This window comes from Crinia signifera, chromosome 6, assembly GCF_055691185.1.
Source record: "Crinia signifera chromosome 6, ASM5569118v1, whole genome shotgun sequence".
Classification (NCBI taxonomy): domain Eukaryota; kingdom Metazoa; phylum Chordata; class Amphibia; order Anura; family Myobatrachidae; genus Crinia; species Crinia signifera.
The window spans coordinates 117,128,396-117,147,077 of NC_139222.1; the positions used below are offsets into that span (position 1 = coordinate 117,128,396).

Consider the following 18,682-nt stretch of genomic DNA (forward strand, 5'->3'; position numbering starts at 1 on the left):
AGTGCCAGTCTAGGGCTTTTTGTGTTCCGTCCAGCACTTTGGTTGGGTTTAGCTGGTTTACGAAGCTAAACCTGGAATGCATAGGTGCAAAAAGATATCACAGAGCACCCATCATTTTAGACAGGACATTGCGTAAACAAAACAATTGAACTGCTCCCAAAGTCACAATGCCCACAGATTGCGTGGACTTTAGCATACTGGGAAAAAGAACTTGGCTTCTGCACATGCCCTGTATAAGCTATCCGCACACAGACAGCATTTGTTACTTTGTATGGACTCGAACTGTCTATCAAAAGGAACAGATTTTCCATGACATGGGAGCCCCTGGGTGGTAACTGACTTCACCAAGCGATCGCACAGAACTCCTCTGTCTCATGTGCATGCAAGCTTACTTCCTTGCTTGAACTTAGTGTACAAACAGAGATGCGACATCCATTTCACACAAAGCTTTTGCACCCGGCATGGGACAGCTGTAAAAGCCCCAATACACTAGTGAGATTATGGCCAATTTAACCCAATCCCGACCGATCGGGCTGAGAAATTGGCCCAAATCGGATGTGGGTGACATCCCATCCTTCCCGATGCGCTGTCCCATGCGCATCGGTTCGGAACCTACATATTGATCTTGCTGCACATAAGATTTACCGTATCGGACCCATCAGCTGCACTTCGGGGATGCTTTTACCACCCATGATATATTGGTGAAGCACCACTGGCACACACCTATGTGCAGGGGTGGGTGCCACAGGCCAGGTAGCAGTGGGGCAGTTGCAGAGCAACTGGCAGGGGAAGGTGCAGTGTGGCGGGAAGCAGCAGCCAAATTTAACATTTTTTTTTTCAAAAGACGGCCGGCCGCTGCTTGCCTGAGAGAATTCTCTCTGCCAATCAGCAGCCGGCCTTTTGAACATATATTTTTCTGTTGCCGCTTCATACCCTGCAATCACAGCTTCCTGGGCTCTCCTGCTCCCTGCCGCAGCTCCCCGGGAGTTTGCATGCGATAAAATCAGCACATCCAGTGCCAAATCATAAAGGAGTCTCTCTGGGAGCTGCCGGGGGAGCTCAGGGGGGAATTTGGTCTGACTAGTGTATGGGGGTCTTAAGTGCTGATAACAATGATGACAGTGGAAGCTGTAAGAACAGTAGATGAGATAGGCTTCTATAAAAAGGCAGATTCTACCTTTAGAATAAACTAATAAACAGACTGACCACCATTGGACAGGATGTTGCCAGAGTGACATTGGTGAAGAAATGTGCAATATAGGGTGCTGCACAAAAGGTATGAACGAAACACAGTGGTCTCTGTAGAAGTCACTTAAATGGAAAAACCAGTAAGGTTAGAGATCTAGATTGTGAGAAAATAAAAAAAGCATGGGAGGTAAGGAAGAGCTAAGAGAAAAACTATGAATTAGAACATGGGGTGACCATGAAAAGCAAAAAATAGCAGAACAATATCACTAAACCACAACACTCACTGAGAGGAAACACAATCCATGTGTAGGAGAAGAGACTGAAACTTACAGTAAATGGATGATTTACGCTTAGACCGCAAGTCCTCCCTCTGCTCCCCCCCCCCCCCCCCTCAATCTTCTACCTCATCTCAGTCAGTCAAACAAACAGACCTCAACTGCATCATCTTCCTTAGCTATCCTTAGTAAGACAAACTGCCGATGGTTTGGTGGAAGGACAAACACACAGGAAGAGATAAAAAGACCTCAGGCCAGCAGCGACAGCAACTCCCCACAGTGGTGTGTGCCAACATCAGACTACAGAGGGGTGTCTGCAGTGTTAGTGAAAGGGTGAAATTGATAAAGTATTATATATTTTTTCAACTGTGACCATTACAATTTGTAAGATCAGGTCTTTCCATTGCCTCACATGAAGAGAAATAAGGGTGTTTGCTGTAAACGCAAGTTGAATTTATGGATTTTCCTTCACAAATAGGTATATTTGGCACCAGTTTGGTAGTAGATTAGCAATATTACTCTGGGGTAATGGAGAACCAGAAGCTTTTTTATTCAACATAGACTTTAGTTTTGTGTTTACTTTAACTTCCTTTCAATTACCATGAAACCGGGGAACAGAAAAACAAGTAGATTACTCACTATCTCTGTGAGGTGCAGATAGCACAATTGGTAAGTTTGGTTAAAGGCACCATCTGCTACGTACAACTGAAAGAACCATTACATTTGTAAAAAAAAAAAAGACAATGTGAATGTAGGTGGAGTTCTAATTTCTCCGCAGGCTGCCATCTAGTGGCCAATGGCAAGCAAAACACTTGAATTCACTATATACAGGTGAGGAGCAGTGTTAGACATACATCCTATTTGAGGGGAAAAAAGGCGAAGAGCTTGGCATCTTAACTTTGAAGGCTGGATACAGGGTAGAGGGCCTGTTTGCAGACTCCAGGTGGACCCCTCCTCTCTGCTCTACTGTAGAGTCTGGCATGTTCAGGAGTCTAAAATCCATACTGTGCATGCGTGGTGGCCATTTTGATGTCAAATTTAGCCAAAAATGAATCTGACTCAGGAGAGGTAAGAATTAAAGCATGGGTAAAGTGTGTACCCCCTGGGATCAGGGGAGTGTGTACACTGCACACATTGCACCCATTATAAAAACACCTATGGCTGGATGTAAGGTGGACATGAAGGGGGAGGGGGATATAGGTTTTTTTTCTGGTTGATAGAGTCCACCAAACCTGAGGACATGTAACTGGCACTACAGAGGACATTATATCAGTGGCATAACTACCTAATTCCCCCCCCCTCCCCCCGCCGCAGATTTTTCTGCGCCCCCCTCCCCTCGGCGTACCTGCGGTTACGGTCCCGTCTCTCTCGGCGCCGGCTCCTGCTTCTATAGTGAAACCGGACTCTTAGAAAATGGCTGCCCCCATACTGTAGACAGAAAACTGCCGGGACCGTGACGGCAGGGCACCAAACAGCAGCGGGTAAGTGGTAACTATAGCCCCGCAGACCCCCGGTGGCCACATGTTCTCTGCGCCTCCCCGCCACAGCAGGGGCTGCGGAGCTATAGCTACGCCACTGCATGATATATAACTGGCACTAAATATGTGCAAGAAAATGATTGCTTGGCATTTAAATTCAGTATCTGAGACATTGTTTTGAAACCTTGCCCATTTTATGCACAAATAAAATATATGTGTGTATAGTACTTGTGTAGTTTCACAACGGCAGTTATGTAGTCAGGGAAGCGTCCCTGTCAGAATCAGCGTAGTGTTCCCGCGGCCAGCCAGAGCTTACATAGTTAGCGTGGTCAGTCAGCAGTTATTACATTATATGGGAACCATTGACCATTTTAACCTGCCTAACATGACAGGTATGAATGTGTTCATGAAACACCCCCCCTATCCACGCGGTACGCATCCTCCAGACCTGTTCATACCCCCACTATCCACGGCGGCGTGGAGTTGATTTTATAAAGGGTGGCGTGCGCAGCGAGCCACCGTGACCGAAGCGTGGCAAGCGCATGCGGAATACACATCAAGTAATCCGCGTCCGCTCACCTCGCTGCGCTCGCCACACTTTAGAAAATCAACTCCACGCCGACGTGGATAGGGGGGGTATGAACAGGTCGAGAGGACGCATACTGCATCCGCTCGCCACGCTTCCAGATGGATTGGATAGTGGGGGTTTGAAATGGAGGCATTTGCCAATATGTAACATGGAGCACTGGCAAATGCGTCCTTTATTGTGCATGTGACGCACTTGCGCACCGCACCCTACCTTTGTGCAAGAGACATACGCACTACTGAACCCCAAACCCTGTCCATTTCCCTGAAGCGGACACAGGCAGGGTTGCCTCGTATGTCTCAGGCAGATGGAGCGCCTCTCCGCTGGCGTCCGCAAAGGCATGGGATCTGGCGGTTACCGGCGCTTACAGGCACTCACTAGACTTGCCGGGGACCCCGGGGACAGAGCTGCAGCTCGCGGGGCATTAAGGCGACTACGCTGCCTGGCGGGGACACTACGCTGACTACGCAGGGCTGCCGCTTGGACACTACACTGACGCTAGGCAGCCGTTGGGCTACACTGACAAAGTAGCTTAGCCTACGCTGAAAACGTAGCGTAGCCTGCTGCCATGAGACTACACAAGCCCCTGTGGAGGGCCGAAACGTCGACTTCCAATGATGTCTTGATGAATTGACGAATAAACTTTGTTTGCCTTTGCACACTGTCAGTGCTGGCGAGTGCCTACTTCTCTCTAAATCGCTATTATTGGGATGGATAATCCTCTAAAGTGGAGCACCACCCTGTGTCTTCCTTAATGGACTGAGTGCGGTTCTTATGGGACCCATATGCCTTCAATTGATTGCCCGAATTCCCCATTTTATCAACGGCCAGTTTTGGAAAGAACATGTTAGAAATCCCAATTGGAATGATTCTGACCAAAAATATGATTGATATTGGAAAATTTCCCTGACGTATTACCGATAATATATGTGCACTGGCAGTTTTGATGACCTATTTGCGGATTGTAGTCGGCGAATCGTGGCTGTGATGTATAATACACACTATTATTGCAATAAGAGTGATCAGGATTGCTGGGCCATACAAGTGCAGAGAAATGAAAGCTCAAAGTAAACAGTATTACTTACATTTTAGAGGCAGGCCTGATACAAGGATGCAGGCAATGAATTTGCGGTAAAATCTGTAGGAAAAAAAAAAAAAAGATATGTAACTCAAACTCTGTAACACAACATATGGCACTATTATAAGAACCCCATAGCTACTATTAGCTAAACTGTCTGTATAACTGGTTGTCTGTGCTTACATACTGTATAGGTACTTTCACCAAACTTTGACACACTGTCACACACAATTTCAAAAGTACAGCATGTACAAATAAAGCTTCATGAACAGGGTGGCACCGACATGCAACAAGATACACAAACATATAAAGCCACTATAATGCTGTCACATAGGCACCCCTCAAAATGAGTTTCTCAATTTTATGTAGACAAGGGTTTCAATGTTCAAGGGTGACACTATAGTATTATGAAGTATTAACTGTATCTCTGCCAGCATTCTATTCATCCTAACATGCATGTCTTGAAGTGTTTAGAAGTGCAAGTTCCTAAAAAATTAGGCTGAGTATAAGGCACACTGTCATTTTCCAGGGGTTCATCCAGTGCTGTACCAATGTGTAGCTAATTTCACAGGTAATAATTTAGGAACTTGGCTCAGCATAGCTTCAGACTACATCACAACCCTATACAATAAAAATATAATATTGCTCCTCACCTCTATGGGGGAAATTCATACTAGATGGAGCCCAACGGACCAATTGAAGTGGTGCTCCATTCGGATCTAAGGAATGCAAGTTTGATATGTACCTTAAAAACCTGATCAGGTGAAACCCTCCCAGCAGAGTTTTTGTATGATGGGGCAACTCCAATATATCCCCAGGCTCTAGTCTAAACAATTTTGTTAACAGTAACTGGACTGGGTATCCATATGCTATGCAGCTTAGTCAGCATTAAATATAATCTGTGTAGCAATTTATACTGCATCTTCAAATGAGAACATTTAGAAAATCAATGAGCAGTTAAATAAATCTAATCCAATTGCTGAGTAGTAATTGTAAATCTGTTTTCCGATGCAGTTGTGATTTGGACCTAGTGACAATCTCGTCTTTTCTACAGAGAGTGTGTAAAAAAAATATATAGCACCTTTACAATTATTGGTAGACATTTTGGTTAAAATGGAAGGTAGTGGGAAACTCAAACTAGATAATTTAAACATAAAAAGAAATCCAATGGCTAATACACATATAAATACAGAATTCCCTGGGGAGGAGATTTTATTACACCTGAAATTGAGAAAGGGGAAACCCAGAATCGTTACACATCACCTATTGTTATTGTATTGATACCACAAATACTCCAAAACAGAAATATTCAGATCTGAAATAAAGCAGGATAGAACTAGCAGTGTGAAGCTTTGGGTAGAAAGTACCGAAAGAACTACATTTTTGAGGAAACTAATATGGCTTTCCACACTAAGGAATGCAGGGACAGTAATGGGGGAACAATTTGTTACAGATCAGGAGGTCCACGATTACACCGTACTGCAGGGAGCATGCCCAGTCTGAATCTGTTCCTTACTGCAGTCCATGGCTATGGCAGGAAGAAGGCCTCAGCTACTGGAGCAACCACAAGTAGGTGCAAATTGTCACTTCAATAGCTGCAGAATTAGGTGACAACAAAGGGACACAGGGTAGACTGTAACCATGTGGAAGTCCTCTATACAAAATAAAGAACTTAACACAGCAAAACCAGAGGAGCAACTAAGCAGCTCAATCATTAAGTGTGCCATATAGCGCCCATTTATGTCTATTTACTAATAAACTAGTAGTGTAGTTGCATAGATGTGAGGCAATAATAAACAACCAAATAATGAACCACTGCTTTGGGCAAACAAAGTCTCTGATAATTACCAGTGTACAGCAGGAGCCCTGATGGGAAGGATTGTGAATGCCAAAACAAAAAGGGAAAAACCAGTATAAAAGCCTGAACTCTTTAGAAAGTAAATTATTACTGTACCGGTTTAATTGGACACTTATAAATCAGAATGCTTGCCAGTTTTCAAGCAATCCCCAACTGTCAGTGCTAAGTGTAAAATAATCGCATGTAAAATGATCCTGCTCTACCCCAGACTGCCCATAACGGGCGCTGTGATTGTACAAAGTTTGCTGTTCACTTGCCCTCCACTAGTAATTATCTTGGCAGCCCAAGCCTGCAAAATAACTGAAGCAGACTGAGCAACAACTGACCTGAATACGATTATTTCAAAATTAAATTGGTTATTGTATTTCACAGTGTCACTATGAGCAACTATGCTGGGAGACTGTTCCATAATCACGCGTCTGTTCTGTGAAATCTCAAAATCCGATGTTTATCTCCTCAGAAGGTTAATAAAAATTGTAGCCCGATTAATATGTATGAACAGATCTTTATTTTGTCTCCCTTGACAAGATTTACATAGTGTGTCTCAATCATTTACAAATTTGATTATGATCCCGAGATTATTGTTAATATAGTGAAAGAAACAGACAAATGATAAGACATGATGAGCCATGAGGTTTATAGGACATTACATCTGGCCAGAGCATTATGGTAAACAGCCGTTGGAATAAACAGTGATAAGAGAAAATAGAGCCGAAGTCTGCACGGAAAACGAAATTAATCTTTGGATTTAAGGATTAGACTCATGAACTGATAGACCCCCCAAGGGAGATAAGGTTAGAACAGGAAAATGTTGATAAACTAGATTTATTGTCTTAGTTATGAAGGAGGGCAAACCGCTTAGTGAAGAGGACATTTCATTAGTAGGAGAAGAATTAATGGATAAAGGATAATAAATAGATATCGTAACAAAAGACACAGCCAAACAATGTGTTTAATGTTTTCAGATTAAATGTAGGGCATTTCCATTCATGAATGTTAACCAATGATTCTGGTTTCTGTTTTTTTACAGATTTGTAATCAGTGTGTTCACTGTGCAGAAGATTCACGATACATACAGTACACATTACTTTGGTAATCAAAGACCCTATTGCTATCCTACTAACATTTATCAATGCAACACTGAGAAAAATAATATGTCCTGTCCCTACTTTATTCACAACACACTCCATTACATAAAATGTGGTCTACCCGAACGACCACACTCCGGTTCCTAAATGCTTCACTACTCAGTACACCTAATACTGTACAATTGGGAGGTAGCCTATGTATTCTTTAAAGTATACATCCCTAGCTTTTCCATTGAGGAACTCTGGACATTTTAGGTCATGCCACAAACCAGATAAACAAACCAACCGACAAATAAAAGCGAACTTGCGAAAACGTTTCAAAGAGGTTACACATTATACGCAAACCTGCTGGTAGGTGGAAGACACGGACACTTATTTCATGTTAAAGGCTAGCAGCTTGCTGCTAATAAAGGATGTCCTTCAGTACCCTACTGAGCATGTATCCTCCTATTACTTGGTGTGCTCATTCTTTAATGATCATGAGTAATCACATCTGATCAGAAAATAGCAATCTGAATGTTAGCAATGAAAAAAAAAATCTAGAACTAAATAATGCATAATACAGCCATGTCCAAACTGTGGCCCTCCAGCTGTTGTGGAACTACACATCCCAGCATGCCTTGCCATAGTTTTAGCATTTTCTAATAGCAAAACTGTGGCAAGGCATGATGGGAATTGTAGTTTCACAACAGCTGGAGGGCCATAGTCTGGACATGCCTGGCATAAAGTAAGAATAGGTTTACCTCATGTGTTGATTTGTGCTAAAATCTTAACATTCTGCCTTCTTTTGCTGGAGGAAATTAGGACTAATTGTGTGTTCTTTACAGCTTATACCCCTTTCACATCGCAACTAATTACCAGGTACAAGCCACTTTGACCTGGTAATTAGAGCGATGTTAAGGTTACCGTGTCCCAAAACCGGGTAGCAAATTGGTAAGAAAGCAGAGTTCTTATCGGTTCGTTGCTGTGTTGCTTGGCGGTGTGAATGGGTTAAACGGGTCGAGCGACCTGTTTCCTGTTCACTCTATGGAGGAGGCAGCGCTTGGTGCAGCGCTAGCTCTAAGAGCTGCCTCCTCCCCAAACCCCCATGATGCACCGACCCACTGCCGTGTCCCCCGATGATGTCAGCAAACCGGCATTATTGCTGGTTTGCTGTGGGGATGTGAACATCCCAAAATGAAGATTCATGCTGGGGCTGACCCGTTTCAGTCCCAGTCCTGGTGCGAACCTTCATCTTGTGATGTGAAAGCAGCATTAGTGACCATGGGAGATGAGCAACCGTCACGCTCACGCACTCTCTGCTTGAAAACAGTCACTGGGAGTACTCAGGGAGATCCTATGAGAGAGAGGTCCGTGTGGGAGGGGACGATGGTGTGAAGCGCCAATTTGTGTTCCCAGAATAGAGGAAAGCAATTTATTGCATTCTGACTCAGGACAAAGTAGTCCTCTGAAGACTCGGTAAGTCGCAAATCACATTATACTGCCCTTACACACCAATTTCATAGGAGAAGTGGCCAGTATACAGAACGGTTGACCAGTATCCTCCTCTAATCTTCTCTATATTTCGAAAATTTTCCATTTTATGGCAGTACGAATGGTGTAATGGTTAGCATTACTGCCTCACAGCGCTGAGGTCATGGGTTCGATTCCCACCATGGCTCTAACTGTGCAGAGTTTGTATATTCTCCCCGTACTTGTGTGGGTTTCCTCCGGGTACTCCGGTTTCCTCCCACAATCCAAAAATATACTGGTAGGTTAATTGGCTCCCAACAAAAAAAATAGATTACAAAAATAAAGGCTTCTAGAAAAAAGTCATGTACAATGACTAACAATAATAGATAAAAAAAAAAAAAAAACACCACGGGGCATGTCCTAGCAGGGAATGGAGCTGGCCGTATATTTACCGAGCTCCTGCTTGCCCCCCTAAAGTGCAGTACTGCCCACCCAGACTGAGATGCAAACCCGCCTCCTCACCATCCAGAGATCCCCTCCGGACCACGGTGGTGAGTGCTGCTGAGCCAGAGACGGGCAGAGCCCCGTCCTGCGGGTCGTGGCCTACCCTGTGCACAAAGTCACGGCCTGGATTTCTGTGCCTGCCGGACACCTGGGCTCCAGACCCGCGGACACATGCAGACGGCTGCCGAGACCCAAATCCTTCTCTCCGGAGGTGAGCTAGTACCCCTCCAGCCCGTCCTCCCCCCTCACCTTCTGATCGGGGCGCCCAGAGCCCTGGCCACGCTGGAGGAAGCCCTCAGGGAACAACAGCCTCCCCTCTCTATCCATCTTGGACCCATCTTGGATATATCTCTGTATAATTACAGGGCTGCTACCGCCGCAGCTTTTGGACTGGGGTGTGGGGTGGCCTTCCCTGCTCTCTCCCCTCCTTGCCACCAGGACCCACAGCCGCCATTTATACTTCATGGGCCCCATAAGGAAATAAATAAACAAGTAAATAAAGGCATATAGAAATAAATAAAGGCAAATATTCATAAAGCACTGCCCTTATTACATCCTAATGTGCCGCCAGAGCTAACATATCCACACTTTATCCTCATCCCCCCTCCTCTGGCTGGGGAAGTTGCTGGACCCTTGCACTAGACCTCCCACCCACTTCTTACTAAGATACTGACTTCGGGGGGCTCCTGCGGCTGCACCAGACCCTCAGCCTTGACACTGTGGTGGCTGCAGCATTCAAATCAAGTGGTCTCTGAGATGCATTACCTATAAGTGCTACTTGACATACAATGTGTTAATGGTGGGCAGTACACCTAACAACGGCCCCTGAGTAGTTATAGGTAATCCCTTGCAGGCTGCTCACCGCCTACTGGCCATGACCCCCTGACCACCCTACCCACACAATATGGGGAACGGGGCGAATTTCCAATATAGACCATATGGGAGACATTGCTTCCACACAGTGCAAACTGCGAGATGTAGTATCCATACATACACAGGGCACACAGAGCTCTGCACGCCAAGGGGCTTAGGTCAGAGTGACCCAGAGACATTATTTTTCATCTTCATTACCACCACGAGAAAGAAGAAATTCTCAGTAAACTGGACAGCATTGAATTCAATGGTTCCAAGATCCAGATATTTCCCGACCTTTCCTGGAACACTCTTCAACAACACCGCCTGCTCACCCCACTCAGATTCACTTAAACAGAGAAACATCCGATTTAGATGGGGGTTTCCGCTGAGTGTCCAAGCCTCCCACGAAAGTCTCCAAGCTGTTCTTCAATTGCCTGATGACTTAGATAAATTCTGCTCGACGCTTGACATCCCCGTACCGATACTCACCCTGATCCACCAACATTTCCAGTCCCAGGACCACAGTGGACTCATATGTGGCGTCGTAAGGATGTTGCTTCCCCTCAGAAGTCTGGGGGGACACTCTCTAATACCTGTGGTGCTGTAATGATTTGCTAACCTTGATATGTTATTGGTGTCTGGGCGGGAGACTGTCCGAAGTTCTGTCCAGACTGTTTTACCTCGCCCCTCTCCAATCCATTCTTAACACCGCTGCTAGGCTAATCTTCCTCTCCCGCCACTCTACCTCCGCCTCCCCCCTCTGTCTATCTCTTCACTGGCTCCCCATTCCTTTCAGAGTTCTCTTTAAACTCCTCACCACCACCTACAAGGCTCTCTCCTCCTCCACCACTCCTTACTTCTCTTCACTGATCTCTATCCACACTCCCTTCCGTCCTCTTCACTCCGCCGCTTGACATCTCACCTAATAACCTCCTCCCACTCCCGTGTCCAAGACTTCTCTCGCGCTGCCTCCCTGCACTGGAATAACCTTCCGCCACCCATTAGGCTTAAATTCCATTATCTCCTTCAAGCCCTCCCTCAAAACCCACTTTTTCCGACTAGCCTATCCCTCCTCACCTGCCTACCCTACCCCCTCCAACCGTTCTTACTTTTTCTATTGTTTTTCGTTCGTCCACCCACCTCCTTTTAGTCTGTTAACTCTTATGAGTAGGGCCCTCCTTCCTCACCCTACCTCTTTACCTCACCAGCGCTCCTGCCCTGTTCTTCCCTTCCTCTACTTCATCTTCAGTATCCTCGACAATTTTGACAACTACTTCAGAACTGATTTTAGTTCTACCAGCTATACCCCTATTTATGCTGTATTATATGAAAACACCCTGTAAAAAACTACTACAACTACACTACACTATTTTCCATTGTGTTCCGGTTCCAAGCTTCCCGTTGTGGTCCTCCCTCTCCCGCATTGAGAGACAAAAATTCTATATACCATGTCCGTGATAATACTCAGCCTTAGTGCCTTTATATGTTCCTTGGATTGTATTCCTGTTTACATTCTAATGTTTCAGGGCTGGCCCGCGCTACCTGAACCCAGTTGGGTCGTTCCACGCTCCAATTTGGGGCATGGGTTCATGGTATGTCCCCATGCCGTCCAACAGCGGACAGTTGCATTCTTTTCCATGCATGTTGTTATAATTATTACTATACTGATCTTCCTTTTCTCATCTCCTTTTTCAGTCGTCTCTATCTAGATCCCTCTCTGGATTCTTCCTCCAGGTCCTCTCGCCCTCTATGGAGAGATCATGGGAGAGATCCGACAAATACTTCACGAATATCAACTAATAGATCTTTGGAGGATTCACCATACTACTCTGAAAGTCTATACTTTCTTTTCTTCCCCACATGACGTATATACCCATATAGATTACAGATCTTTGCACTATTCACCCATAGTTCTATAGGTAATATCACATGGTCTGACCACGCCCCAATATTTGCCTCTATAAGCCATCCTAATTCACACCCAAAACCATGGTCATGGAGACTCAACAAACTCCTAATACATGACCCCCGGTTTAAACTTGAGTTACAAAATGCCATCACTGACTATTTCCCTCAATGACACACCTGGCATCTCGGCTATGGCAAAATGGGAGGCACATAAATGTGTTCTTAGGGGAAAGTGCATTCAATTAGGCTCACAAATGAACAAAGAGACTGGCACAGCGGCAGTACCTGCTTGCCCGAATTCAATCACTAGAATTGGCCCATAAATCTTCATTAGATCCGTCCCTCCTACTAGACCTCACTGCAGCTAGATTAGACTTTAAAAAATGTCTTCAGAATAGGATCAAACTGGACATGAACAAGTGTAAACACAAGTACTATTTATGGGGAAATAAGCCAGGCTCTATGCTAGCTAGGGCTCTCCGGGCCCAGAGAGCTCAAACTTTTGTTCACTCTATACGTGACTCAAAAGGGAACATGGCCTCTACCTTTCCTCAAATTGCTGCAGCCTTTCAGGGATTTTACACAAACCTCTACAATTTGCGAATGGACCAATCTTCGAGACTATAGGGGACTATTTGTCCTCTGTTGGCTTCCCGAGACTTGGGGAAGATGATCTAACCGCACTTGAACTACCATTTACTTTAGCGGAACTAGAGGGGGCAATTTCAGCTACACCAACTGGGAAAGGGCCCGGATGGATTCCCTGTAAGATATTATTAAAACTTATAGTACGTCCCACCTCCCCCTATTTCTGAAGGCTTGTAATGCAGTTTCAGACACTATAGGTCTTTCACCTCAATCACTTGAAGCTCACATTACAATAATCCCCAAGGAAGGGAGGACCACAACGGGAAGTTTGGAACAGGAACACAATGGAAAATAGTGTAGTGTGGTGGGTAGGAGACTGACTGCCCAGTAGTAGTTAATTTATTTATAAGGCGCCACAAAGTGTCCGCAGCGCCGTACATAGCAAACAAAAAAGACCCCACTTAATGTGCTAGTTATCTCCCTCCTAAATAATCATGTTAAACTATATGCAAAATTTCTGTCCAACCGGTTGGGTTCCCTCCTCCCTGACTAGATACACGACGACCAGGTGGGCTTCATAAAGGGGCGAGAGGCTAAGGACAATACCTCTAAACTCATAGACCTGGTACATCATATCAAGGGAGGGGAATAACATGCATTTTTCTTGTCCACAGACGCAGAGAAGGCCTTCGATAGAGTCGACTGGCAGTTCATGGAGGGTCTTCTCCGTTGTTTGGGTTCACACTGCCTGCACCATATAATTGCCCAATACCACTCCCCCTCCGCAAGGGTTCAAATTAATGGGCCCTCTCCTCTCATGATACATAATGGCAGACGCCAAGGCTGTCCCCTTTCACCAACTATTTTTGTCTTATGTATGGAAGCCCTGGCACGGGCCATCCGGGCTAATGGGGATATAAAGGGAATACAGGTGGGGTATTGTGAATATAAGTTCGCTTTATTTGCGGACGACCTCCTCGCAATGCTTACTGAACCGGTCACTACCCTTTCCGCTCCAAGGCATTTGATATAATTAACCATCAGGGTGGGTTTACAATTAAAAAAAAAAATCGGGTCTCAGGGACCATTTTTACATTGGGTCCAATGTAAAAATTGGGTCGGTCGCATCGCATGCCATTATAATTATAGTGCGTTAAAAAACGTCTTTAAAGCCCGAAAATCGGGTCGGTCAGGTCCCATTGCATACCTTAAGTTAAGGTATGCGATGGGACCCGACGGGCGCCGTGCTAGGAAACAAGTACCTTAATTCCTATCTCCTACTTCACATCATTACAGAGCCTAATAGGGAAATTTATTTGGGGTGCCAATAAAGCTCGCCTTTCCCAAGCAACTCTGTCCCAAAACCGAACTAGGGGAGGACTACAACTCCCTCTGTTCCTAAACTACTACTACTATGCAGTACATGGAGCAAAAATAGTCGAGATGTCCAGAATCCCCTTTACTAAACATTGGGTCCACATCTTAAACCATGCCACAGCTATACTTTCACACATCCTTCCCTGGATCACCACCTTACCCCACACTGAGTCCTACTATGAAACATGCAGAGATTTAAACACCATACCCTATTTAGCCCTGGACTTTCCCTTCCCACATCCCGTTTTGGTAATCCTGATTTCCGTCCTGGCATAGCCTCCCTATCCCTGACGACCTGGTCCGCAGCTGGAATTTCCCGCATCTCCCATTTACTGTCCAACTCTGACTTACGCTCCTTCACAGACCTACAACTGACGCATTCCCTGCCTGCAAGGTCATTTTGGGCGTACCTACAATTTCGACATTACATACAATCTTTCCACAGTTCTACACCCAGAGGGACACCAACCAGATTTGAACAATTATATTTAGATGACAAACCACCTAAATATCTTGTATCTATTATTTACCAAATGTTCTCAGAAACCCTTTCACCTGAGCTACCCCACTTCTTTAAGGCATGGCAATTTGAGTTGACAACTGCTATATCAGATGATCAGTGGCCAACGATATTCCAATACATGTTTGCCAGTTCATCTTCGACTCAGATTATTGAGACCCAATACAAAATCCTCTCCATACACCGGATGTTCCCAACTATCCCTGATACAAAAGTGGCGTGGATACTGGGGTTGACGCTAAACAATGGCGTAGGTGCAGGTGCTTACAATTGTAAGCACCCATGACATCACATACTATGCGCACATCACATAGCATCACATCTCATTGTAAGCACCCATCACATCTCATGGCTTGTACAATGAAATATCGCATCGCATCTGGTGCCATGCGATCCTATGCAATATTTAATTGTATAAGCACTCCTGTGCAGTTAACATGGACATCACATCGCACAGCACTATAGAGGGTACGTGATGCAATGCGATGCAATTTTCCTACGCAGAATAGCACACTAAGCTATTTGCTTAGTGGGCGCCCTGCTAGGAAACAAGTACCGAAAAAAATAAAAAAAAGTATAAAAAAATAAAATGGAGATTTGTGACAGCCAATAATTTTAGTGATGATAATATATAAAGTTATCATGTAAATTACATGATAAATGGCTGTTTTTCATGAAGTACAGTATGTAATAATCACTAAAAAATCTAAATCCAAAAAGCCTAATGATAAGATATCATTATCTGACAAAGAAAGGAATTTACGAGACCTACACAATCAGTTATAATAACTATTAGAAAAGGTCATCCCTTATCAACAAATCCTGGTATATTCCATTGGAACCCCTATAGCAGTGATGGCTAACCTTGACACTCCACCTATTGTTGAACTATACAACCCAGCATTCCCTGCATCAGTTTTACTATTTGGCCAGGCTAAAACTGATGCAGGGCATACTGGGATGTGTAGCTCATTAGCAGCTGAAGTGTCAAGGTTAGCCATCACTGTCCTATAGTGAGTCAGCACATATTTAAACTATGTCCTTCCTATGGGTGCTACAGTACATATGGAGAAGGTTTAGGCCCCAAAATTACCATTTGGTATTTGCTCTCCACCCAGCAGTGAATGGGTGGATTAGAGTGCTAAACTGACTGGATTAGGTTTCCGGAGGGAAAGAATCAATTGAATTTGCTTTCATGGGGGTGTGTCCCTTCAGCATTTCCTTTCGGGGTTACCAGCGTAGAGAAAACAGTGAATCCCCCAATGATGAAAGTTCAAGGAAAAAGTGAGTGTAGTGAAAATAGATCTCTAATAAATTTAAGAGTAATTGCTGTGCATCTGATACAAATAATGGTAGAACAGTACAAGACAAAATGGGGGAAATTCACTAAGATTTGTATTCTTCTTCACATGTGATGTTGCTATGGGCAACCAATCAGATCCTGTCTATCTTCTAGAGGGTGCTAAATAAATAAGAATTCGATTCTGATTAGTTTCCCATAGCAGCATCACATGTGAAGTAGTATACACATCTTAGCAATTTCCCCCTATGACGCACTAGGTGAACTGTTCCAAATATTTGCCTGTATTGAACTAGGGTTGACCATACGCACTCCAACAACAAAATCCACTGAGTATAGGAGAGAGCAACTGATAACAACTAGTGTGTATCTAGCATTAACACAGGTGCTGATAAGCAACCAAATAATTTGAAATGGTTTTAAGGGGCCTACACACATAGCAATTATGGGGAGATGATCGCTCAGCACACAGCGCTGCGCCACTGAGAATACGCGCCACTGAGAACACTGGCGATTATAGATTTATCCAGCCTACTGGATATTAATCACAAGGCAATAGTGACGCGAGGGGCTGCCATTGCTATACCCCTATCAAATTATGTATTTTGTGGATCATGGTTACACTCCTGGAACATCCATTCCTTGTACACTCACTCCAACATTATCCACTGAATACACGAAAAATCTAATGCTTACAAGTGTATACCTAGCATTTATATAAGTGCTGGTGGATAGGCAATTTGTAACGGCCATATTCAATGGTGCCAGCGAGCCTCTGATGGCAAGCTATACTGCGAGAAGTGCCGACCGCTCGCAGTCAGAGTATTCAATGGCGTCCCCTTCACTTGCCATTTCCACTTCGCTGGTTCTTTTCAGTGAAGTGGAAATGGCAAGTGCTGCCATCAAAGCGGTGGGGCTCACCACAAAATGCAGCTGCATTCCTTGGAACATTGAATACAGCGAGCGGCCGTCGAGAGGGTTAGATGGCATGGATGGCTTGTTTTTGGCCATCCTCGCCAAAAACAAACGATCCTTGCTGGCGGCACTGAATACCACCCACTGTGTGCATAATATGATCCCTAGGAGCGTGACCATAAACCACACTCACTCCAACACCAGTATCTAGTGACTACATAAAAAGACAAATAGATACTTAAGGGGTATTCAATCTCGGCCAATATTTCTGCCAGGCAATAAAAAACTGAACGGACGTTGTCCATTTTCGATCTATTCAACGTCCCTTCAGTTTTTCCAGCTGTCAGAAAAGATTTAGACATTTGGAAAGACTGTGCATCAGCGCACATGGATGCTGATAGCCGAAAGTGGCCACGGATTTGCCAAACCAGCGGCCTGATTTAACAAGTCAAATCTGTAATACTGATGGCTGATATTTCCCACCGGTGGAATTATTGGCCTAGATTGCATACCACCTTTAAAATGTATATACAGCAGTTGCACAAGTGCTGGTAAGCAGACAAACTATCATGGTATTTGACCACCACTAGGAGTTCAGATAATAGTAAAGAATATTTCAAAGAAACTGGACAAATACATCATTCCTCTTTGTTCCTGCCTGTGAACGAACCAGAGTGTGTCTGGATTTTGCTCTAAGGTAAGCTCAATCACCTTTTTGGTTCAGCTATCCCCCACCATGGAAGTATTAAAGTGTTTTGTGGACACTAAAATGTAGTTAATGTCCACTGGATCTATTTAATGGAGTGCAACCCCACCTGTTCCACATGCAAAGATTAGCCTTAGCGGAACAAAGTGGCTTAAGCCAGAGGACCGGCCGAGCTGCAGTCTTCCCAAATAGAGGTAGGCAGTAGTGGGACAACCTGTAAAATGTTATGTTTACAGTGTTTCAGAAGATGCTCATCATGTGAAGACAGGCGTGCATGTGACAAGGACAGTGCCATGATGCGAGCAAGCTACAAACTACAGTTAGGAGAGCTGGGTATAACTATTTTCCTGGGAAAATTAGTTAGTACGGATAGTGTAATGGTTAGCATTACTGGCTCACAGCACAGGTCATGGGTTTGATTCCCACCAGTCCCCTAACTTGTAAATTATCCCCGTACTTGCGTGGGTTTCCTCTGGGTACTCCAGTTTCCCCCCAGAATCCAAATAAATAAATAAATAAATAAATAAATAGATAAATAAAAAAGCGGAGAATATCTAAAGGTCCCCATACACTTTTCCGTGGTATCGCATGCAGCCACGCATGCGATTCCTCAGAAACTGCCCGCTGGGAGGCCTGGTATATTCCATTGGACCACAATCAATGCATCGTATGTGGTAAATTAGCATACAATGTATTGTTTGCGACCATCATCAAGTACTGCTGGATCCTATAAGAATCAGAGCCTAGGCACATACAATTTGGGAACTTTTCACCCAATTTCAGAGCCCTATTAGTCAGAATCAGGTGAAAAGAGCCCAAATCATAAGTACATGGGCACCTTATTACACGCATTAGTAATGTATTTTTCATGCCTTGTGTTTTTACCATGACAACCTGTTAAACTAGTGACACATATTCGTGCCTAAGAAACAGGCTGGTGTATGTAATAACATTTTAAATGAAGCTGTAACATTTTAAAATGTCATTTTGGTGACAACACCAAAAC

The 18,682-nt window shown here is 44.3% G+C and overlaps 1 protein-coding gene across 1 annotated transcript in view; it reads right to left on the minus strand.

Moving 5' to 3' along the window:
• Positions 1 to 18,682, minus strand: part of LOC146008034 (signal transducer and activator of transcription 5B) — a 169,572-nt gene that overhangs the window by 51,785 nt on the left and 99,105 nt on the right. The window contains exon 2 of the mRNA XM_083146908.1: positions 4,613 to 4,665. The gene's annotated coding sequence lies outside the window, so the exon portion shown is untranslated. The remainder of the gene's footprint in view (positions 1 to 4,612; positions 4,666 to 18,682) is intronic.